General features: G+C 46.7%; 1 protein-coding gene across 6 annotated transcripts in view; it reads left to right on the forward strand.

Moving 5' to 3' along the window:
• The window catches only part of GNG12 (G protein subunit gamma 12), a 128341-nt gene that overhangs the window by 80298 nt on the left and 22874 nt on the right, over positions 1-25169 (forward strand). Inside the window, exon 1 of one of the 6 annotated variants that reach the window (XM_035018301.1) lies at positions 12847-13537. The exons of the other annotated variants lie outside the window; for them this stretch is intronic. The gene's annotated coding sequence lies outside the window, so the exon portion shown is untranslated. Of the gene's footprint in view, positions 1-12846; positions 13538-25169 lie in introns of those variants that run through there. 6 annotated transcript variants of the gene reach the window in all.

Genomic DNA, 25169 nt, shown 5'->3' on the forward strand with positions numbered 1-25169 from the left:
AAGGCCCCACCCTGGGCAGCGAACGGTGCTCCTTTGGAGCTGCTGCATTGCAGGCTCTGAAGGAGACCGGCCACCGAGGCCACAGACTATCCTCACCAGGGGCCAGGCAGCTGATGGTGTTTGTTCTTTTCTCTGAAGAAGCACAGAAAGCTTTTTTCTGTACATACAGCATTATTCCCGGAGGCAGACCATGAAACATTCTCCCTATACCCCAGCAAGAAAGCCTCCTACAGACTCTGCCTTACTTTTGAACAACTGTAGTTTTTACTTTAAAGGCTGATTTACTTAGTGGCAAATAAATATTTTAATGCGCGCGCGCGTGTGTGTCAAATGTAAATGGCCAGTCATGGAGGCTGTATTTTCACTACAAATCTTTTTTGGAAATAGGTAAATATGAATGGGTGTACAGGGGTGTGTGCGAACATGCACGCGTGTGTATAAAATGTTTGGAAAAGCCCTGGGTGGCCCAAATAATAATTGTAGTTACAAACTGTTGAAAAAGTTTTTTAATGCAGAAGGAAAAACAAAAGTACATGTATCTTTTTTTTAAATGATGAACAAAAATAACTGTCTTAATGTTATTTTTAAAGTATCTGATCATTACCTATGTAAAGTGTCCTAAAACAGGGAGATGCATCCCGTAAGAGGGAGAAGAAATCTGTGCAAATCACTGATGCTGTAACTAAAATGAATCATTAAAGTACATGGAAAGAACCTAAGTCTCTTCTGATGGGAGTCCGGCTCAATAAGAGTATATAAATATGGACAGGATATTCTGAGAAATGAGTGGGCCTGGAAACCTAACCCCCCAGTTATACCACTGTTTCTGTGGGAAAATATGCTCCCTAAGAACCTTCTTTGAAGCCAGCTTTTGAGATCCTGCTGATTTATAAGTTGGAGGGTTAAGGGTATAAAGTGATCACCTACTGATCTGTAAAATTCTCAGCGCTGTTCCGTCATCAAGCATTTATTGAGTAACCGCTGGGTGGCTTATGCGTGACAAGCATGGCAGGGTGAGACAAAAGCAATAAAGGAGCGTTTCTGCCCTCAAGAAGCTTGTACCTACTCCAAGAGAGAAAAAGCATGCTTGCAGAGCAACCTGAGCGCTTCGGAGCCTACATCTGCAAAGCCAGAGGCCTGCAGGGGGCAGCAGGAAGGAGGGGTGCGGGGCAGTGTGGCTGATCAGGAGAATGTGGGGTGCCAAGGGCAGAGCATGTTCGCCATTCATTTGTAATCCCCAGAGGCACCCCAGAGACTCTCATCTTCCCGGAGAGCCTCACACCAGCTCCAGGCGAGGGCCTCAGTGAGTGTCCCACGATCCCAGAGTGCTGAGCAGTTGGAAACCACAAATGGCATGTGGTATTACCTTATTAGGAAAGGTTCAGACGTTTTTCTTTCTTTTCTGTCTTGTCTTTTCTTCCCTTCCCTTCCTTCCTTCCTTCCTTTCTTTTTTTTTTTTTTCGAAGATGGGCCCTTGGCAGGCTAGGCTGTGGTGAACCTCCCATCCGCACAGTTCCACACTGAGGACGCCCTGGTGAATCAGCCTTTCTGGGATGTGGAACCTGACTTTGTGTGTTTTGTGTCGTTTCTGGGAGAGTCTACAAATGGGACAGGCCTTAATGGGTGACTCACAACAGGCAGAGAGCCCTTGCGCCTTCATGAGAAGCTACTGCTTTTCCGTCTTTCTCAAGACTGAGCAAAAGTGAGAAGAGACGTGGGGGGTGGGGCGCAGCAAGTTGGCTGTACATTCCTGAGTCTGGGGCAGGGCTGCATCCTCCTGGGAATGCTGATAGCCTGTGGGGAGACCATGTGGGTTGAGGCTGGGCTGCCAGGTAAGGCCTCCAGAGCAACCACTGTGTTCTGATTGGAAAGGCCTGAAAATAGGCCCTTTGCTCTGTGCTGCACTTCGCCTCTGAGAAGTGCTTCCCAGGGGCTGCCATCAGCCAGGAATTGCATCCAAGCCTTCCTTACGGTACCATTCTGTAGTTTTTAGAAGCACCGAGTCCTTTTTACTCCTTGGGCACTTGGGGGAAGAGGGGAGGTGACATTCCTATCCATAGAGTTTATATTATAATAATAGCAGTAGTGATGATAACAAAGCACACATTTGCCGAGTGTTTACTCCGCTCCAGGGACTGGAAGTGCTACAAGTGCTTCATCTCATTTAATTCCCCTTAGAGCCCTGGAGGAGTTTGTACATTATTCCCTCCATTTGGCAGATGAGACAGCTGAGGTTTAGGGAAGTTAAGTGACCTGTCCAAAGCCTCACTGCTAGTCAAGGACAAAGCCAGGATGCAGACCCAGGTCTGGCTGCCTCCACATTTTAATTACTAGCTCTTCCTCCTCTCAGACACATTTTTATTTACAATTTCTTACAGATCTTACTTCTCCTTCATTCTCCTGTGTTAACTTGGGAAGGAGGAAAGCTTCCCCCCCCGCCCCCCCCACACACCCGAGGGGGGCGTGGTGAGAAGATGGAGAGGCGTTAGAAAAATAAGTCAGAGATGAGTTTATTTTGAAAAAGGAGGGTTAGTGAGGGAAGTGTTGAGTTGGCCGGCAGAGAGGGAGCGGCTCTTTGGGACTTGTGTGCGTGCGTTATGGAAGGATGCATGGAAACGAGTGGGAGAAACAGAAAGTAAACTAGGACAGGGCAGGACCCAGTAGAAGGAAATGAGATAGTCAGCAAAGAAAGAGGCTGTCCTGCCTTCAAAAGCAGTGTGTTAATGATTAGCACTCTGCAAACGTTTCAGATCTCACGTGCTCTCAGCGGTATGCAGAACTCTCTTGTTTGGAGGAGAGTTTTGCTTTCCAGAAGACAAAACCGTGACATTTAATTCTGAGTTTCTACAAGGACTGGATGAAATCACCACTAGAAAAACAAGAATGGCAGCGCATATTAATTATTTCAGGAACTCTAAGAGGGTGCAAGCAAAACACCCGCCCCCCCAAGGAGAGGTGCTGCGGGCCTTCCTCTACCCTCTCTTCTTGCTGCCCCCCATACCCCATTCTGCTTCCTGCTCCCTTCTTGCTGCCTCCATTAAAGATCTCACATCCCTTGTATTTCTCCAAAGAAGAAAAAATGGATAAAGGAGATTTTTGCAAAGTAAACAGCATCTTCCCAGAAGCCTAAGGTGCCCTTGGCTGCGCGCGGCTCTGACTTTCCTATCAGAGGATTGATCTTTGATTGGGAGACTGCCTCCTGACACTAGTTTCTCTGCCTCAAGCATCTGAAAAAGCCAAGGATTTCTTTATTGATCTTTAACCAAATTCCTAAATACCCAGAACTTCCCCTCTTCAAAAGAACCATTTGCAAGCAGAAGAATCCTTTAAAAAGTGAATTGTAGTCCACTTTACAGGTTCTCTCCCCACCCCACCCCCACCACCCCACCCCACCCCCGCCTTTTTTTCCCTAAAAGGAAGGCTCTTCATTCCTGCCCGCCCTCCCCTCTCCTCCCCTCCTCAGACTAACAGTCTCTGGTTTTAATATAGCAGGTTCTGTAACTATTTGTCTTTTGCAGATTAGGATAGTGAAACATTGCAGCCAATCTCTGTGGGTTCCCATTCGGCCCCAGTGAATACAACTATGCCCCACCATCCTTCTCCTCCTGGCCAGTGGCCTCAAGTCCCCTGGTATCTCTGCCTTGGCACAGGGAGCCGACATTGTTTGCATAGCGTACATTCCTGGACAATTGAACTAGCCAGTTTAACCTTCAGAGCATCCCCGGTCGGTTTGTGGGTGTTTGTTCCGGACAGAGGGGGAGACGAGATGGTGGCTTTCATGGGTCACACATGATGCTACCCACACACACAAAATTCCAAATCTTTGTAGTCCAGAGATTAGCTGAAAACTGTGTTGCCAAAATTCACAAGCGAAATCAACTGTTGAAGGTATTTCAGTCTTTCCAGAAGCAGATAGCATTCATACTTGCTTCTTACAGCACTCCCCACTCACCTCACTCCTGTCCAATGAAAGCCTTATTTTAAGACTAGCCCCGTTTCATTTATGATGAATTTAATCTTCATTAATTAAGATGCAGTAACAGCACATCTTTCTTGAAATACATTATGATTGGCATTTAATGAGGGAGATTTTAAAAGTCTTTTTTTTTAAGATTTTATTTATCAGAGAGAGACACAGCGAGAGAGGGAACACAAGCAGGGGGAGTGGGAGAGGGAGAAGCAGGCTTCCCGCTGAGCAGGGAGCCCGACGTGGGGCTCAATCCCAGGACCTGATCATGACCTGAGCTGAAGGCAGACGCTCAATGACTGAGCCACCCAGGCGCCCCGAGATTTTAAAAGTCTTATCCCAATGACCAAGTCTTGGACCATCCAACACTCAGAAAATTCTTTGTGCTTTTAAAGCTACCTGTTAGAAATTATTTCCAGTTTTGTGTTCATGAAGGTTGGTTCCAGAAATGACATCAGGGGGGCCGCCTGGGTGGCTCAGTCCTTAAGCGTCTGCCTTCAGCTCAGGTCATGATCCCGGGGTCCTGGGATCCAGCCACATTGGGCTCCCTGCTCAGCGGGAGGCCTGCTTCTCCCTCTCCCACTCCTCCTGCTTGTGTTACTTATCTTGCTGTCTCTCTCTCTGTGTCAAATAAATAAAAATTAAAAAATCTTTAAAAAAAGAGAAAGAAATGACATCAGGAAAGATATAAGTTGAAACTCACCAGTCTTTCTTCCATTTATTTTGAGTGAATTATTGAATAATTATATATTTAATAATATAAAATATTCCTTACTTTAGGGATGTCTACTGGCCTTTTGCTGTCAAACTGAGCTTAAGCCTTCCGCATCATTATCACCAGCCTTCCTTTGATCTCCTTTCACCTTTCCTCAGATTCGAAAAGAAAAATGTTTTAGAACCTTGAGATCAAAATAAAATTTTAATCTCTCTGAATTACGTATGAGTACTCGCTAGGTTAAGCATGATTTTTTTTGCACATAATTTAAAAATCGAAACACCAACTGGTGGATTTAAGCCAAACCCCTATTTTTAGAACAGTAAAAAAAAAAAAAAAAAAATCTCAGATTTTATTTTAGGCCACACAGACGGACAGTCACGGAGGAGGCTCCTGCGCATTTCTCCATCCCTCAGTGAAGAGCTGGTGTGACCACCTCCTGCCCTGGGTAGCTGCCTCCCTCCGGATGCCTTCCCCAGTGCAAGCCACTTCCAAACCTCTGGCGAATTGGTTACTAGGAAGAAAGGATGTTGCAGGCTTAATTTAAAAAAAAAAGAAGAAAGAACAACAAAAAGTGTTTTGTAACTTTCCTTTTAGTTATCGTGCATTTGAGTGCTCATTGAGCTTGGGGAATGGAAACTTTTTTTTTTTTTTTTAATTAAGAATGGAGGAGAAAAGTTTCCTTATGTATTCTTACAGGAGTCAACTTAATTATGCCTTTGTCAGCAGGTAGTTTATAGGGGAGTCAATTTTTAAAGAAGGAGAAGGCTCTGGCCTTTAATTATCCCAGTTGGTATTCAGCTTTAGAAAGTCAGTGTACCTGCTGAGTATGTTAATTTAACCACTTTATAGCATCTTAACTCTGCCATTCCTCGAGCAAACCAATTCCCCAAAGAAAAGAATTCAGAGGAGTCAGGTGATACAGGAGAGCTTTATACCTGCATATCTTCCCTTCTGTTTCTCTGTACTTCGGGCTTTAATTAAAATCTTTAGGTCAGTTTGGCTTGTTTTTTGTTTTTTGATTGTTTGTTTGTTGGCTTTTCATGCTACTTCAAAGTCATTTATTTATTGATTCATGTGTTACTACATTCCACAAGTGCAATCAATAAATATTTAAGTGCTTACTTTTTACCAAGTACAGGGATATAGACAGAGATATCCTGCCTTCAGAGACCTTAGATCCTAAGGGGACAGAGAGACAAGTAATAAGGGGGTTATTCCAGACCATGGTAAGTGATCGAATCATTTCCACAAATATTTATTTATTAAGTGTCCACCTATTACCCAAAAATAGGAGATGCTCTTGTAGAACAGTCCTTGCAGAGGGGTTCTCAAATTTGCTTTCTTATTTTTCCCTAACCCCATGAGATAAGAGGGACAGGTACCGTTTTCTTCATCTTTGAGGAGAGAAAATTAAAATTCAAAGAAATGAAGCCATTTGTCCAAAGTTACAAAATTCCTCTGTGGGAGAACTAGAACCCAGGGCACATGGGCCAGTTTCTGCCCTCTTTCTTTCCCTGTGCCACATGTCCTGGTCACGATGGGCCCAGCAGTTTTAACACAGAAGGAAATGGGGTCCAGAAGAATACAGTGCCTTCTCCAAATTGCACAGCTAATTCCTGTCAGATCTGGGACTAAAGCCTAAAATCTATTCCAAATGGATTCTTTCAGTTCAGCAATTCAGATCTAAAGCCTGCTGGGTCCCACAGCCAGCGTCCATGATGGGCTGGCTACTTGGCCCCTGGGAAAGCAGATTTAGATATATCTTCCACTGATGATATATCCATTACCTCCTGCTTGGCTTATCAGCTGTGTGTAGATGCCCACATAAGAGAGACTTGTATTTTATTTATTTCACAACGTTTATGTAATATTTACTATGTGCCAAGCAGGGTTCTAAACACTTTACAAATATTAACTCATTCACTCCTCAGTGCAAACTGAGAGACAGGTACAGTTGTTACCCACATCTTGCAGATGAAGAAAGAGTCACAGAGATAATAAGTGACTTGCCCTCAGTCACACACCTCAGATGTGGCAAAGCTGGTCAAGGCCAGACAGCCTGGCTCCAGTCTGTGAACTTAGCTACTACTCCAGGCTGCTAAATGGGATCACATATTCCCTTAGGCAATATGCCAGGAGGGACGGAAGATTTGGAACTAGAGAAGCTTAGGTTCAAATCCCAGATCTACCCCTTAGTAGGAGTGGGATTTGGCACAGATGATTGAACCTCTCTGGGCATCATTCTTCCCATCTGTAAAATGGGACTAATGCATAGTTCATTGGGTTGTAGTGACAATGAAAGGAGATTGTATTTACATAGCCCCTCACAAAAACACCTCGCAGCCCCTCAGTGGGTGGTGGTTACACATTCATGCCTCCGGACCCGAGCCTTGTCTCCAGTCTCCATCCGTTTCTGTAAAGCTGCACTATGATATCCAGGCTCTCTGCAGATTACAAATTGGCATCCCTGTCCATGAACGTGCTTTACATATCTGAAAATCAATTAGTTGAAGAGGTGTCTGAGTAGGACGTGAGGCCTAGGGAAGAAGAAACACCCCTGGTAGCTGTTGCCTTTCCTTGGACACCCTGAGAATTTTGGCTTGGGTTCTAGACTCACATGCAGCAGTGGGCAGTTCAAAAACCCTGCTGCTTAACCTGGAACCATCTTGCTCAGAATGCAGCTGAGGGACCTGCATTTAAGAGCAAAGGTTTGGAGCTCATCTACCTAGGGTCAGATCCCAGCACTGTGACACTTGCTAGCTCCAATGGACTTAATTTCTTTGTGCCTTAGTTTCTCCCTACGTCAAGTGAGGATGATAGTAGGTGCCCCCATAGGATTAGTGTGAAGGTTAAATAAGTTAGTCGTTGCGTAGCATTTAGCACAGTGCCTGGTACATAGTTAAGAACCCAGTCAATACCTCTGAGCTTATCCTTAGTAGTGGTCTCATCACTCAAGCAATGTCCTTTGGGGACTACCTCCCTTCTCTCTCACAAACACACCTAAAGTGGCTTATTACATTATTACAGTACTAGCCATTTTCAGTACTCTCCTTATAGGGAAATACCATTTTCTCCATCTGGATACATTTCCAGAAAATTATGTAGCATCCAGCTGATGTTCCCAAGTCTCCCGGGGAGCAATACTTTGGAAGAAAGCTAGATGACTGGCCTGCCTCATACCTTAGCTCCTGCTGCCAGAAGCTTTGCAGCCACTTTACTAATTGCTCATTGAGTTTTCTGAAGTTTTAAAAATGTATGTTTTAGGGCGCCTGGGTGGCTCAGTTGGTTAGGCGACTGCCTTCAGCTCAGGTCACGATCCTGGAGTCCCGGGATCGAGTCCCGCATCGGGCTCCCTGCTCGGCGGGGAGTCTGCTTCTCCCTCTGACCCTCCCCCCTCTCGTGCTCGCTCTTTCTCATTCTCTCTCTCAAATAAATAAATAAAATCTTTAAAAAAAAGAAAAGAAAAGAAAAAAAAGGGGCACCTGCGTGGCTCAGTCTGTTAAGCATCTGCCTTCAGCTCAGGTCATGATCTTGGGGTCCTGAGATCGAGCCCCTTGTCAGTCTCCCTGCTCAGCGGGTAGTCTGCTTCTCCATCTCCCTCTGTGCCCTCTCGCTCTCACTCTTGCTCTCTTCTCAAATAAATAAATAAAATCTTAAAAAAAAATAAATAAATAAAAATAAAAATAAAAATGTATGGGTTTTGGGGGCTTTTCCATTTGTTTGGGGGGGGTGGTTTTTTTGTGGGGTTTTTTGCTTGTTTGGGGTTTTGTTTTTTGTCTCTTTAGGTTTTGTTTTGGTGACAGGGTCAAGAAGCAAATTCAAACACAGGTAGATAGGAGTAAACCTAAACTGTCTTCTTTCCCTGGGGCCTCACCTCACAAAGGGTGCTTCTACCCAGCGGCATTCTGGCCTGTCCTCCCTTCCTAATCCAGCCAGCCGTGCGGAGGGCTCACGTTCCGGCTGCTGCCTCAGGCTGTACCGGCCACAAAGACAAAGTCTCTCAACTGCGGGACAGAAATATTCGTGCCATGGGATTAGGTGCAGTTTTCATTAATTGCTAGCAAAAATGTGTTGCATTTTGCTTTATGTAATCGTGTTTTGATAATGTTGGCCTACCCGGCTGGCCGTGGCAAGAACCACCTTGCTTCTGCTTCAGGTACTAGGTACAATACATACTAAATGTTAATGCTGAGAACCCAAGATTCAGATTCCTGAAATACTGGACAGCATTTTGTGTTTGCCCAGCTCCCCCACCTCCTTCCCGCCTTCAGACCCTGGAAAGTGGCTTCAGTCATAGCACCAACCAGAGACGCTGTCCTTAGTGAACCCAGCAGTATTCTGAATTTTGCCCTTCACGAACAGAGAGACCTTTGTTCTTCTGATTAATAAGTAGACAGCTTGTGTCTTTACTCTTCTTTTTTTTTTGTAATGAGTAAAACACAAGTATTTTGCATACCACTGTCAGAGTATTTATCATACCTGTATGGCATCTAATATCATATGTTTACTGCTTTTCTTTAAGTCTATTTCAGGTTAACTCAGGTTTCAAGTTAGCTTCTTTTTCAAAAAATTTATTTTATTTAAATTCAGTTTAGTTAACATATACCATATGATTTGTTTCAAGGGTAGAATTTAGTGATTCATCAGGCGCGTATACACCCAGTGCTCATTACGTCAAGTGTCCTCCTTAATGCCCATCACCCAATTCAGTGACCCCATTCCCCCACCCACCTCCCCTCCAGCAACCCTCACGTTGTTCCCTATAGTTAAGAGTCTCTTAAGGTTTGCCTCCCTCTGTGTTTTCATCTAATTTTATTTTTCCTTCCCTTCCCCTATGTTCATCTGTTTTGTTTCTTAAATTCCACATATGAGTGAAATCATACAGTATTTGTCTTCTGACTGACTTATTTTGCTTAGCATAGTACCCTCTAGTTCCATCCACATCATGGCAAATGGCAAGATTTCATTCTTTGAGATTGCTGAGTAATGTTCCATTGTATATATGGACCACATCTTCTTTATCCATTCGTCTGTTGAAGGGCATCTTGGCTCCTTCCACAGTTTGGCTATTGCAGACATTGCTGCTATGAACGTTAGGGTGCATGTGCCCCTTCAAATCACTATGTTTGTATCTTTGGATAAATACCTAGTAGTGCAATTGCTGGGTCGTAGGGTAGTTCTATTTTTAACTTTTTGAGGAACCTCCATACTATTCTCCAGAGTGGCTGCACCAGTTTGCATTCCCACCAACAGTGTAGGAGGGTTCCCCTTTCTCCATATCCTTGTTAACATCTGTTGTTTCCTGAGTTGTTCATTTTAGCCATTCTGACTGGTGTGAGGTGGCATCTCATTGTGGTTTTGATTTGGATTTCCCTGATGCTGAGTGATGTTGAGCATTTTTTCATGTGCTGTTGGCCATTTAGATGTCATCTTTGGAGAAATGTCTGTTCATGTCTTCTGCTCATTTCTTGACTGGATTTTTAAGTTAGCTCCTTCTTAAGCAATATCATCCAGAAAACCATTGCTCTAGTGTGTAATTATCTTTTTCTAACAAACATTAAAATAAACATTAGCTATTATTATTAAAGAATGTATGTCTGTGACCACCAAAAATTATTGAATGTTCCAAAGAGTGTAAAATTGCACTCTTTGACATCGAGACCAATCACGGGGTAATTTGCTAGCATTCTTTCACTGAAGAGTAGTGACTTTATTTGTAACTAAAAATATTTCTTTTTTTAGGTAGCATCTGTCACGTTGTATACCTTGTTCTGCACTGTTTTTCTTCTTTTACTTCAGCTTCTTTGGACTCTGTCATTTAAGGCTGTAAAACATATTCCTCTTTGGAGATAATCATCATCCTTATCTTCTGGAGTGATGTGAGGATGAAAGCTCTTAACACAGTACCTGGCACAGAGTTAGAGCTGTTAGCAGTAAGGACCTCTTTGGTCTGTGTGGGTGTTTTCTTCTCAGCTGAACTTATCAAGTCCTCAGGATCACAGAATTCCTAGATTCCTTGTGAACATATAGTAGAGTGGTTTACCTCCAGAAGAGGTAATAAATGAATAAAGATTGGGCACTTGGGGCATAGTCAGGGGTAATAAACAGAGACTGGGATCATGAGGATAAAATGTTTCTTGATATGCGTGTTGTTGTGAAGGAGTTTTTTCGTGACTGCCTGTATTCAAGTGATTTCTGAAGGGGTGTTGGAGAATCTATGTTTGGCCAGTTATCCCTCATTCCTGCCACCTCTACGAGGAGAAGGAGAAAGAACTGAAATTATCTTAGGACTTGGAAGTTTTTGATTCCTAAGCTTGTCATTGTCCCACCACCTGCTTGACATATTGGAACAACTTTCCAGAAGATCTTTTACCCCATGGTCAAAAACTCAGATGCTGAAGGACTCAGGCCAGGACCGTGGACCGTGTAGCGGGGAGCGAGACCCATCTATTCCCCGGAGCATCTGTCTGCTCCTGAGCCCCAGCTCAGCAACCATATGGGAATGTGTTCTCTGTAAACAAGCCAGATATCTGGATTTTTATATGAAAACTCTCCATTTCTAAATGTTGGCACAGTGTGTGTGTGTGTGTGTTTAATTATCTGCGGGCCAAATAAAACAGGTCTGCCCTCCTGCTGCCAGTTGGTGAGTTTTGACTTAGAGTTTGCTGCCCTGATTTTAGAGTTTGTCCTTAGATAATACAGTACTTTTTCAATAACCTGTTCTAATGTCAAGCAGCTAGTTTAATTGTTATAAACTCTAAGAATGCTGGAATCAAAGAGCAATTTGTAACTTTGGTGCTAAGTTCCTGTTGGGGGTGATCCCAGCTCTTCCAAAATCTGAGAACCAGCTGTTGGCCCTCAAGCTTGGGCTCACATATTTCCCCTCTTTGCAAACAAAGGAAACAAAGTACGAAACAGGTGATACCCTGTTTATTTGTCCATATTTGTGGAGTACCTGGTAGGTACTTGTGAATGAAGCCGTAATGTTTCCTTACTCTAGATCAGAGATTGGCAAACTCGTTCTATAAAGGGCCGGATAGTAATTCTTTCAGGCTCTGTGGACCATGCAGTATCTGCCACAGCTATTCACTTCTGCCATATTGGGTGAAAGCAGCCATGAATAATACATCATCAAGAGAGCCTGTCCATGTGCCAATAAAACTTTATTTGCAACAATTGACAACAGACTGGATTTGGCCCACAGGCAGTAATTTGCCTCTGCTCTCGCTGAGCGAGGAAGAAATACGGGAGACTTGATTATATTTATTTGTTATCTTCTTCATTGGTTTTATTGCTCAAACAACAATAGCAAAAGCGCATTCATAGTCCTATCTAGGCAAATCAACTTCATCTTCCTATGTTCTAATCACTCTTTGTCCATCTGCATATATAATCTTTATACACCTTGTGAGTAGCAGAGGTGCAGATGTTTTCCTTAATGTAATGTCCTAAACATTTTTATATAGCGATACAGTCTTCAAAATTATACCTTCAGTGGTAGTAGGATGCTCCGTCTTGCTGACATACCATCATTTATCCACTTCTATGTTTTGTGAATTTTTATTTTTTTTCTTCATTTTTCACTTTTCAGCAAATAATACTGCAGTAAATATCGCTATGCACATGACTTATACTTTGGATTATTTCCTTAGGATAAATTCCCTGGGTTAGAATTATTGGTTCAAAAGATAGGAACTTTTTTTTTAACCCATTTTGAAGAGGGTTGAAAAGTGACTTTGGAAGAGTTATTACTACTGCCCAGCTTCACAGTGGCGTTCATGGCCACATTAGGCTTAGATTAAGCAGGCCATTTGGACTTGGACTATCTGAACTCACTGTGTCTGCTTCATAGCCAGCTCTGGTTTGCTCTAGTGTACAAGAGTGGAAACATAACACTTCCCTCCCACTGAAACTCATCTGCTGGATATTCTTAGCAATGGGGGGGATCATTCGGAGTAAATCTCTAACTTTCCAAGTAGACAACTCTGAAGCGGGCTCCTTATTTGAAGGCGTGGGTTTTTTTATTTAAAGATTTTATCTATTTACTTGAGAGAAAGCAAGAGACAGAGCACGAGCGGGGGCGGGGGGTGGGCAGTGGGAGAGGGAGAAGCACGCTCCCCGCTGAGCAGGGAGCCAGTGCAGGATGTGGGCGCTCTATCCCAGGACCCTGGGACCAAGACCTGAGCGGAAGGCGGACTTACTTAACTGACTGAGCCACCCAGGTGCCTCAAGGCATAGATTCTAAACACCACTTCTGGAAGGCCATCCCTGATGCCTGGGGCCACTTAGAGCCCCTTTGCTCTGTGATTTCCCAGCATTAGAGCACACCCCCATGCAACATCCACAACACTTTTTGTCACCTGTGTAATGCCAACCTTCCCTCATTGCTCTATCCCTGGTACCTCATATGGGTCCTGGCACACAGCAGGTGTCTGATAAACCTAGGTTGAATTAAGATCATGCTGGTCCCTGTGTAACAACTCTGTTGTACATTGGTGGTCAGTGGCTAGGAGGTTGTAGAGATTCACTCTGTTTTCCAGCAGAGCCTAGAATTAAGATGATCTTCTGAGACTTAAATTGACAAAAATCTGAGCACAGTGGGAGGGGATGGACCATCTAGATGTCACCTGAGGGAGAGGATCTCAGAGCAGGAAGAGCTAGGCCCGGAATTCTAATCATGGCCTGACTGAGTATTAACAGAAACTGTGGTCCCTGGAGTTCCCTTCTCACAGGATGGAGTGTGTTACTGGAAAGCAGGTGATCTGCCTCGAGTCTGAAAGGGAGAAGAATCAGTTGACGGTTACTGAGCATCGTCCAGACAGAGATCTGCTGGATCTGAGGTCTCTGGAGAGGTGGGTCAGTGTGGCCTTCGGGCCTCACCACAGCCCAACGGAGCCATCTCGCTGCTACTCGCCTCTCTTTGCTTCGCCCACGTGCTCCCCGGGCAGCCTCCCTTTGTCTCCCGTGGCATCCTTCCTGAAGCACCTGATCCCAAGGAGGGCTGCCCTGTGCAAGGAGGAGCGAGCCCACTGGTGCCTCTGTCTCTTTGAGCTTGACAAGCACAGATCATTCCTGGAGAGGGCACTGATGGGGTTTCAGAACCTGTTGAGCGGAGGCCTTAACTTGCCCATAGCATCTCACTGTGGTTCTGCCTTAGCCCACGCACAAAGCTAGGGGTGGCTGGCATTCTACCTTTGGGGCACCTTGCCCATCTCCCTTGGGCCCCTTCCACCTGCCTCTGAACTGTCAGTCGGCCCTGAGGAGAGCCGCACACGTGGGCAGAGACCAGGCTTTGGGGGTTAGGGTTTAGGGTTTGGGTTGGGGTTAGGGCAAAGCCAGAACCTCTTACGAATAAGGGAGGAAGAGGCCGACGTGAGCAGGAACTGGTGGAAGACAGGATTTGTGTGAAAGCCCGAGGGTGGCGAGGACTGGTTGAGCCATGGGGCAGCGAGGGCTTCGGAGCTCCCCGTCACCACCGTCACCACCACATCCATTTAGGACTTGGGATTACTTCTCCAGTGGCTGCTGGAATAATTTCTGTGACCTCCTTCTCACAGAAGCATCAGCATCCCGCTAACCACAGGCCCACCCAACAGAGTCACCGAGCCCCCACACTCTGCCATTTCCTCAGCTTTCTTACCTCACGTTTGCAACTTCAACCCAGGTTCAAACCCTGCCTCTTCCAGTCAGTGGCCGTGAGACCACAGGCAGCTCGCATACACCTTCTGGGTGCGTTTCCTCGCCCTCGCAGTGGTTGTGAGAGTATACACCTTGTTAGCTTGGTGTGTGCGTTAGAGATAAAGTGAAAACAGAAGCTGGCACCTGAGACACACTCAAGAAATGGTATTTATGGTATTCTGTCACTCAGTCACTCGCTCAACACATGCATACGAGGCACCGTTCCAGGAGCTGGGCAAACAGCATTGAAAAAGACCTTGTCGGGTGCGAAGGTGTGTGTCTGTGGTCCCAGCTCCTCAGGACGCTGAGCGGGAGGATTCTGTGAGGATTCCGTGAGCCCGGGAGTTCTGGGCTGTGGGACGCTAGGCCAGGTGGGCGTCTTAAGTTCAGCATCAATACGGTGACCTCCCGGGAGCGGGAGATGACCAGGTTGCCTGAGGAGGGGTGAACCGACCCAGGCTGGAAAAAGACCTCTCTCTCATGGAGCTCAGAGTCTAGGGGCAGAGGTAGGCAAAAAACACACAGAATATGTAATGTCAGGCAGTGATCCATGTTCAGAAGAAAACTGAAGCAGAGTAAGGAGAAAGAAAGGGACAGGTAGGGTAGGGTGGTGGCTATTTTAAGCAGGACAATCAAGGAATGCCTTCCTGAGAAAAAGGATGTGAGCAGAAACCTGAAAAAAAAACAAAGAGAATAACCCGGGGGCGCCTGGGTGGCTCAGTCGTTAAGCATCTGCCTTCGGCTCGGGTCATGATCCCGGGGTCCTGGGATCGAGCCCCACATCAGGCTCCCTGCTCTGCGGGAAGCCTGCTTCTCCCTCTCCCACTCCCCCTGCTTGTGTTCCTGCTCTCGCTATGTGTCTCTGTCAAATAAATAAATAAAATCTTTACAAAAAAAAAAAAAGAGAGAGAATAACCCGTACACCTATGTAAGGGGCAGGGCACTCCAAGCAGGGGAAACAGCATATGCTAAGGCCCTGAGGTGGGAGCAGGCCTGGCACGTTTATGGAAAAAGCAAGTTGACCACAAGAATTAGAGGGAGAGTGGGAGAGGAGCCTGGAGTAGTGGCCAGGAGCCAGATCTAGGGTCTCCTAAACCATGCTAAGACCCTGGAATTATTCCGGGAATTATGGGAAGCCACTGAAGGGTTTTGAGCAGAAAGAATAGTGTGATGGGATTAAATTAAATTTAGAAGGCTTTGCTCCAGCTGCTGCTTATAAAATAAGCTGTAGGGCAGCAAGGGAAAAATGGGAAAGGGCAGCTATGGGAAAGGGAGAGGTGAGTGTGGCCTGGACCCTGCTGGGAGCGTGGATGCAATCACCAGCTGCTGAGTTCAGGATGTGTTCTTGTAGGTGGTGCCCGTAGCACTTGCTCCCCAGATTAACTGCTGGGCATGGAAGGAGACCAGCATGGCTCCAAGTATTTGGGGCCTGAGCATTGGATAAATGGTGCCATTTCAGGGATTGGGGAATGCCAAGGGAGGAAGGATTTTGGCAAGCGGAGGGGAAGGAAACCGGAGGTAACCTTCCAGGTGTTAAGTTGGAGATGCATGTCCAGTGCGTATCCAAATGGAGATGCTGAGCTGGCAGGTGGGTGTTAGAAGCCAGACCCCGCCAGGGAGAGGTTAAAGCTGGAGATACAAAGAGGGGGAGGGCTCGGGGTTGTGGGAAAGCCTTGCTGTAGACGAAAGCTCTGGGAGCCAGTGACCGTCTCTGTTTTACTCACCTCTGTATACCCAGCGCGGGCATTCGGTATGTGTCTGATGAGTAAATGCAGTGAATGTGGTTTAGTGCCAAACAAAATCGTTGACTGAAAATTTGCTTTATTATTCCCAACAAAAAATAGAAACCTGGTGTGTAGTTTCTTAAGAAACAATTAGCATGTGAGGGGCGCCTGGGTCGTTGAGCGTCTGCCTTCGGCTCAGGTCATGATCCCAGGGTCCTGGGATCGAGCCCCATATTGGGCTCCCTGCTCCGCAGGAAGCCTGCTTCTCCCTCTCCCCCTCCCCCTGCTTGTGTTCCCTCTCTCGCTGTGTCTCTCTCTGTCAAATAAATAAAATCTTTAAAAAAAAAAAAGAAACAATTAGCATGTGATAACATCAAAGTTGGACACTGAAAGGAACGTTTGAGGCCATTTAATGCAAAAGTTCAAAATCTGTGGACAGAGGGTGGTAAGGAGAGTAGACAGTTTATTGCCAGGGATCAGAGTGTTTACAGGGGCCTTGCATTGACAATCAGCTGAATCAATAATGTCTTGAACCTCCGTGCGCTGTTATCGTCCAAGTATAGGAAGATGTTGCAATTAATAAAAGAGAACAACACTTTTGCTAGTTTTTTGTCATGATGTGTTCTCATAACTAACAGGCTCCAAAAGAACAACTGTTTTTGGAGGGGAGAGAGTCCAGTGAGCATTTGTCCATTAAAAGGAGTCTTTTTACTGAACTGGGTGGGAAATGGGGATCTAATCCAGGCCCTTTGTTTTACTGATGCAGAAAGGGAAGAGGGATGGGATTAAGTGAGTTGAATAAATTAAGCAGCTAATTAATGAACGGGCCTCCATGGACCCTAAGCTGGGTGGAAGCTCTCTCTACCACGCCTATGCCTATTCTGTCTCTCAGCACCAACTTTTTTCAGAACAATAACCGAGGTATTGCCTTAGAACATCATTCATATCAAGCCATGGAATTATTTGGGTGATTTATTCTGCTAATGATTTAATATGAGAATTGTAATTAGAGTTCACTTTCGCTAATTTCAAAATCCACTCACAGACACAATCTATTTGGCTGTGTGAAAGAATAAACAGTCCCAGAAGGGTCAAGGAAAGTGAAAAAAAAAATTTTAAAGGATTTTATTTTTAGAGAGTGCGCCTGAGAGAGCACAAGTAGGCAGAAGGAGAGGGAGAAGCCGACTCCCCGCTGAGCTAGGAGCCCGATGCGGGGCTCCATTCCAGGACTCTGGGATCATGACCCAAGCTGAAGGCAGACACTTAACCGACTGAGCCACCCAGGCGCCCCGGAAAGTGAAATTTTTAATGTGCCATAGATCATGTACCAAGCGAATAATTCTCATGTCAAAAATTAAGACTCGATTTTAGTTGCAAACATCACTTTTTTTTTTTTAAAGATTTTATTTATTTATTTGAGACAGAGAGAATGAGAGAGAGAGAGCACATGAGAGGGGGGAGGGTCAGAGGGAGAAGCAGACTCCCTGCCGAGCAGGGAGCCCGATGCGGGACTCCATCCAGGGACTCCGGGATCATGACCTGAGCTGAAGGCAGTCGCTTAACCAACTGAGCCACCCAGGCGCCCGCAAACATCACTTTAAGGAAGCTTAGCCCATGTCAAATTTCAGGATGGAACACATCTGAATATCCACAGTTCTCAGTTTAAATCCCGGCTCCACAACACCATCACCTGTATGGACTGCGGCCATGCTCACTCCTCCAAGCCTCAGTTTACATATCTGCAAAATGGGGAGGGAGACACTTCCTTTCCAGTGTTGCTGGGGGCATTAGTTAGCACATACATTTGGCACAGAGGCCCTGGGGAAAGAGACCAGCTCCCCCTTATCTTACACATAGGGCCTCTGAGGGACCCAAAAAAACTAATCTGAGTATAACCCAGAGTCCAGCCCCCTAGGTTGGAGTTACCCTCCAACTCAGACCCTATCTCCTGATGTTCTTGGCTCCCGTCTTCCCCAGGCTGTGCTTGCCAGGACGTGGCCTGTCCGTACTCACGGCAGTTTCCCCCGCAGAGGAGGAGGTGCCCTGTGAGGGGCCCCCACTCCTGGGGTTGGCATCCCAAGTCTGAGCCTGTGGGCTGTTTGCACAAGTCCCCCCGAGAGGCTGCCGAGGTGGCTCCTTACTCAAAATCCCTGCCACGCGGTGCAGCTGGTCCAACACAGGTTCATTTACATAGTTGCACAACAGGAAGCAAGTCCAGTGTGCAGAGCTGGCCCACTGGGAGCAAATTACTTCAGGTGCCCCGGGTCGTGGACCCTTGGGCTCTTCCTTGGATTCCCCTCTTGCTTCAGGGAGCAGCAGTGTCTCCCAAGGCAGCTTGGTGGGGCTTAGGGAGGGGGCACGTTTTGGTGTGTTGTTTGTCAACTGTCATATGTTTGGCAGGCATGACCGGAAGGGGTGGGGGGTGCTGTGTCAGGCAGGGAGGGGGTGCCTTTTGTGGAGGCAGAGTTCCTGCACAGAGTTCTCCCACAGTGGCTACAAGCGAAATGGCAGATGCATGAGTCACTCCGTAAGACGGGAACAGAAAGACATCCTGTGGGTGCCAAGCCGTTTTCAGTTCAGTTACAAGACTCGATCCCCCCGCCCCCGAAAGTGTGCATGTCCCTGCTTTCCCCTGATGCAGTGGGTCCAGCACCTGGCTCTGTTGCTGGTGAAGGATGTCTCAGTTTGCATTCGTGCTCAGGGAATTGGCTGGTGTCCTTGGTCTGCGTGTGTTACAGTATCAGAGAACCTCTTTGCCAAGGAAACTTGCTGTCTGAACGACTTTTTGAAAACATTTTCCCTTGTTTCTCCTTCTCTTGAAATGGTAAGGCAATCTATGGCGTTTCAGGATTTTCCTTTGTGCAAACATTTTTCAAGTCTTTCTGTCAGGAGGAACTGTTGTTGGTGAACATCATTCAGAAGGATAATATTTCTGGGGATTCTCTGCTCCTTTTAATAGGATTTTCATAATTCCCTTGTTCTTAAATTAGTATTCTTGATCATCATTTTCATAGCTGCCGTTTATTGACTGTTTTGAGCCGAGCACCATTTTAAGAACTTTGCTCATGCACTTAATCCTCCCAGCGGCTCCATGAAGTGTATAAACTGCTATTATTCCCATTTTGCAAATGAGAAAACTGAGGCTCAGGTTAAGCCATTTCCAGAGTCGCAAAGTTAGTTAAATGGCAAGAGCCAGAACTTAAGCTCTGTTCCCACCACTCCCTTTGCCAGCATTTATTCCAAGTGTGGTCAGCAGAACACACTGATCTCATGAGATGTTCCTAGGAAAACATTTCTACGTTCACATAATTGGGAGAAATGCTGCAAACCATATGCCTCTTGCAAATCATAAATGCATTTTAGAAGTTTTGCATGAAAGAAGGCTGCTTATCTTTGTGTCAACAAGGGCTTTCCAAAATACATGGGACTTGGAACCTTATTTCCATATATGCCTATTAAGTCATAAACATATTTTGAGAAGCGTCACACGAGCGTCGGAAGGCCCGAGGGGTAAGCATTCAGATTCCATGTCTGCTACTACCTAGGTAAATTATTTAGCTTCTTCTGCCTCACTTTTCCCCTCTAACAGGGAAATACAGTTAGCACTCTCCCACACCCAGGGTGATTGTGAACACTCAGTCGGTGCTCTACAGGACCAGAAGAGTGTTGTGCAGGGAGAGAAGTACTCGCTGTTCTAAATGTAGCAGAACGAATCAAAACATATGCTACCTGTGGGGTCTGACCACAACCAAAATGCTGTTTCACCATGTTCAGAAAACACATCACAGAGGCACGCCCTCCCACCTCCCTCTTTCTCTCTGCAGATCCTGGGACTCAAGGGCAGGGACCAACTCTTCCCCGTGGTGCTCTCTCTAGCTGCCCCGGATTCTCTCTGTCCCTCACCATCTGGTTGGCCCAGATAGCAGCTCAGACCGGGGCTTGGGTCCCTCAGCCTTTGAGTCAGGCTTGGCAGGCACTGCTCCTGGGATGGGGGACCGCTATCTGGCTTATCCACATGCTTGTGGGTGGCCCTGAGCAGAATCTGCAGGGAGAATGTGCTGGTGAGAAAGGAACTCCAGTTCCCCATTTAAACAAGACAGCTGCCCTTGCAAACCGTTGACCCCTGGGTCTCCAGAAGGGGAAACAATTGCAAAGCATTGCACTTTCACTGAATTTGCCACTCCTCCTGTGACCGGCAGCTAACCAGAAGAGCCCCTCTAAGCAGAGTGGATGTGGGTGAGGAGTCTCGAAATTCTGTAGACTCAGCCTCTGGGCACCGGAGCCTGGGCCACCTCTCAGAACGTCCTGCAGCAGACAGATATCAGTCAGTGGGGTCTAGGGCTTCCCCTCCCCAGCATGTTCTGAAGTTGGTCCTGCCGTGACTCCCAGGGTGATTAGGGAGCAGTCCATGGGGGGGGAGGAGAGCAATTGCAGAAATGACTAAATTTTAAAAAATGAATCCTATATATTTATGTTGCCCTTTGTGTTCTTTCTGTAAATTTTAGGTGTCTCAGAACGAGAAAATTAGAAAAATGTACCAACCCCTCCGTATGAGCAAGGCTGGTTGCTCATAATATATTTATTGTTGAGTGAAAAAAAGTAATTTGCAGAACTGTATGTAAATATCCCATTTGTTTAAAAAACCATATACGTGTGTAGGATGTGTGTGAAGGCCAGAAGAAGGTGTGCAAGGAAAGAAAAGGACTGTGCACAGTGGGTCCCTCTTGGGAGTGAAATTAGAAGGAAAGAATTTTAACTTTTCATTCCGTTCTCGTGCATGTAGTTTGAATGTTTCAACATATTCATTTTGTTATTTAAAAGGGGAAGAATATAATAAAAGGCAAATACCCAAGCTAGTTCCACAAATAGGGCGAGACTGAGTAGCGGTGGCTAATTGTGGGTGTCGCCTGACTGGCTGGGAGGCTGTGCAGTAAGAAGGAAGGAAATCCAGACCAGACCAGAAAATGGGCCAAGTCCAGTCACAGAGCAGCACACCCTCCGCAGCATGTGGCTTCCCAGCCTGTGCAGTTGCAGACGGCGCTGCTGAGTTTTGCTTTTCCTTCCCCCCACCTTCCCCGGGGAAGCCGCACGAGCTGCTCAGATCCTCCAGAGTTCAGCTCCCCCTGCATTGCCCTGGGCCGTGATAAGGCCCCTTCATCACCCAGGCCCTGACCAACTGGAGGGATGCACCGCAAGCTCCCCCAGACGTGGACACCCCTGCCAGGAGGGCCAGCACTGGGTCACCTCTGTGGAGTCCTCGCTCCCTGTGGAAGCTACTCCCCCAAGCCCTGGAGCCCCACCCAGGTGGAAGTGATCAGAGAGCCTGGGACGGAATTGGGGGGGGGGGGCTGTCTGAGAATCAGGAGCCCCAGTGCCTGGGGTTCTCAAGTCCCAGGGGCCGTGGGCAAATCCTCAGATTTCCTTTTGCCTCCGTTTTCTCATACACTGGCTGGACAGAGAATTTACTGACAGGGGTGGTTGAGAGATGTGATAACAACTGGAAGAGCTTCAAAAGGTAAAAGGTGGTGATGTGCAAAGAAAAGCCGCCTGGTGGCCTTTATTATGAGCAGCACTGTGCCCAGGGACCCTCCATGCTGGGGGTAATTTCTCTTTCTCTTTTGATTTGGAGGCAGAGCCCCTTTCTTTGCAGCATTCAGAGTATTTGCTGTCCCAGAAATCCCCTCTTGATAGATAAAGAAACCCAGGGACCTGAGAAGTCAAACAATCCTCTTTCCCGCACCTTCCCAGATGCCACCGATGTCAGGAAACAGGGCCCAGGGTGAGGCTGGACTCCCAGGTTCCACGGTCTGGGTGCTAAGCTCAAACCAGACTTTGATGATAGAAGAGTCCCTTTCATGCTGAGGGCCCCCCCAGCAATAGTCTCCCACTCCCCCCACACACTTCCCGAAGGGCTTTAAGTAACTTTAAACGTTCTCCTTTGTGATTGTAGAGCTTTCCTCCAGATGTCCAATCATTCAGAATGGTGAACGTGTAGGCGTAGACCTGGAATCTGAAGGTTGAATGGAGCACCTGAACTGTCCAGCTCATTTGTGTTATGCCCTGGGTGTGGTTTTCTTTCCAGCGGTGCAAAGCTGTGTCACCTCCTACACAAAGCCTCCCCAGATTTCCCCCAGCCACAAGGAATCACTGTGTATCCTGAACTCCCCATCGCCCGACCTCTCTCTCTCTGTCTCTTCCGATGCTTCTTTCTGCTTGAAGTTATTTGTGGATACATCTGTTTTCCCTCTCCTGGATTGAAAGCTCCTTGAGGTTTTGTTTATTTGTAAACGCTTGGTGCTTACTGAAGGGTCAGAGCAGACCCTGATAAACAGTTGTGGGAGAGAGGGAGGGGGTAGTTTTGGGGTAGAGGATGATCAGAGACTTGGTAGTGGAGGTAACGTGACTTGACCTGCAAGCAGGGGTGGGATCTCGCAGGGGAAGCTGGGAGGGGTTGGGGCTTTCTCAAAAATAACAAAGCGAGTCACAGAGTTCAATTTAGAGATCATTTGGGTTGCTGCAAGGAGGAGGATTTGTCTTTTCCTCTTTTGGATCGTGTGGCCCCTTTGATCAATGCTATGGACCCTTTCCCCAGAAAACGTAAATACCCACAGTATTTCCCCGGGGCGGGGGGGGGGGGGGGGAGAAAAAGAGTTGCGAAAAGACCAGAAAGGTGGGTTAGAGCCAAATTGTAATGGGCTTCTGAGGCACAGTGGAAGTTGCGTTTGGTTCAAGTTAATTGGGGGCAGTCAGTGGTTTTATGCAGCTACTTACCCAGATCACAAGTTCCCCCCCCGACCCACAGGCTAAACACATACATGTAGCCAGCAGTTGGAAAAGCCCCCTACTGCCCCCTTTGCTACCTTCCCCTTCAAAAGTAGCCTCTAGCCTGATGCCTAACAGCATATAGTTTCCCCCATTTTTGTACTTACTGGACTCCTGTGGTATGTACTCCTTTTTATTCTTTTATGAATCTGGCTTTCACTCAACATTATGTGTGTGAGATTCATCCATACTGCTGCATGTATTTGAAGCTTGTTCATTGTCATTTGCTGTGGAGTTTCCATCGAGTGAGTTATTCTCCTGTTTTGGTCATTTAGGCAGTTTCCATTTGGGGGCTGTTAGGAATGGTGTCACTCTGAATGTCTTAATGCATGTCTTTCGGTGAACACATTTCTGTTGGTATTCACCCAGGACTAGAACGGCCATGTGTTAACTGTTCCGCCCAAGTGAATATGGCCATAGTTTCCATTCCCACCAACCAGTTGATGGTTTTTGAGGAGCATCATGTGACTAGAGCTGAATTTCAGAAGATTTGTTTGGCCCGAGTATTTTTGATGGCTCAGAGCAGCGGCCTCATACTGTGTTTCGAGGAGCCTTGGGAATCTTTAGAGTCTGCCTTTTAGGGGCTGCGACAGGGGAGAGAGAGGGGAAGGCTCCCGGGTATTGCTCCGGGCTGTTCATTCCCAACCACCCTCCAACGGAGCCCGAAAGCTCCTATCTGTTGATTAGCTTTTGCCATTATCTAGGATTACTGGCCCGCCACCAGCCATCTGACAGGTGGACAGCTGTTGGGGGAGAACTCAGGGCAACCAAGAACGGCAAGTGTCATCTCCTAGCACACATCGGGGGACAGCCTGACTGGAAGGTCAGTGGCAGGGCCACCAGGGAGGGAAATGTGGATCAGGAAGTGAACCTGTAAGGACTGGTCCCCTCTTCAGATGTCAAGGAACAAGGGGATGGTCTCAGAACTAAAGTCTTAAGTCTAGATAACTGGAATAAAGGCTATTCTATTTGCAGGGAGATTGAGAAGCCAAATCCAGAGAAGGGCCTCCTGTGTCAAAGAGCGGGGAGTCCAACCTCTGGTGAGTTTGAGGAACAGGCAGGTTGTTGGGATGGGGGTCCCAGGCCACATAGACGTGTCAGAACCTGTGCCGGCCCTTGAGAGCAGATGAAAGGGAGATTGGAGAGAGGAAAAACAGGCACTCAGGCAGAATCTTCAAGGACAGCTGAGCTTGGAGGACTCAGACAGGGGAAGATGTCAGCCCAGGAGACAGAGGACAATCAGGGACATGAAGACGCCCCCAGGAGAAGACTGGGCAGAGTCAGGAGGGTGGGACCGTCCAGCAGGGTCAGTGCCAAAAGAAATGGACTTGTTCAAAGAGTTCTTCAGCTTTATCTAGAATCACGGAATTTCACAGAAGTGCCTTCTTAACCATCAGTTGTGTTCAGGGCTGTGTAACTGGTGACAGTGTGCCCTTACACATGGTAACTCAACCAGAAATTTCAGTTTACTCTGATATCCTTTCCCAGAACATTCTGGCTAAAAGCGAGCTTACTGTATTTGTGGGCATGGCTTTATTTTTCAACGCCCGTAGACATTCTTTTCTCCCCTGTATGCCTGCCAGCTTTCAGACCCACTTGGTTTGCAAATGGCCGGCTCCCCAGTGGTAATGTCTTCGGGGGGGCTTCAGGAGCAGCTTTGTACTGACCTTCCCACCACGTGCTTGATTCTCCCAGAGCACTGGATGCAGTGGTTACTGTCACCTAGCCGGTTCACGCTGGTGGCTCCTGCTGTCCCTGCCCTGGTCATTATTCACCCATATAAATACCACGAGCTTAAACCAGTGGTTTGAGTCGTTCTGAAGAACTATCAGACCTGTAATACAGAAAACAAACTGATGGTTGCCAGAGGGGAGGGCATTGGAGGAGGAGCAAAAGGGGTGAAGGGGAGTGGGAGATACAGGCTTCCAGATATGGAACGAAGAACTCATGTGGGAATAAAAGGCACAGCATAGGGAATGTGGTTGATGATACCGTAGCAGCGCTGTATGGGGACAGAGGATAGCTACACTTGTGAGCAGAGCATAACACAGAAGTTGAATCCGTATGTTATACACCGGCAACTAATGTAATATTGTGTGTGAACTACATTCAAATTCAAAAATTAGAAAAAATAAATGAATACGCAAAGAAGAAGCGCAGAGCACTTCTCTTGTTCCCCTTTTTTAAGGATGTGGAAGCCAAGGCCCAGAAAGAGGAAGTGACTTGTCCAAGGCCACTAGCTTAATTCAGATAGAGCAGT

Source organism: Mirounga leonina, unplaced genomic scaffold (genome assembly GCF_011800145.1).
Source record: "Mirounga leonina isolate KUSES-001 unplaced genomic scaffold, KU_Mleo_1.0 Mir_173, whole genome shotgun sequence".
Lineage (NCBI taxonomy): Eukaryota > Metazoa > Chordata > Mammalia > Carnivora > Phocidae > Mirounga > Mirounga leonina.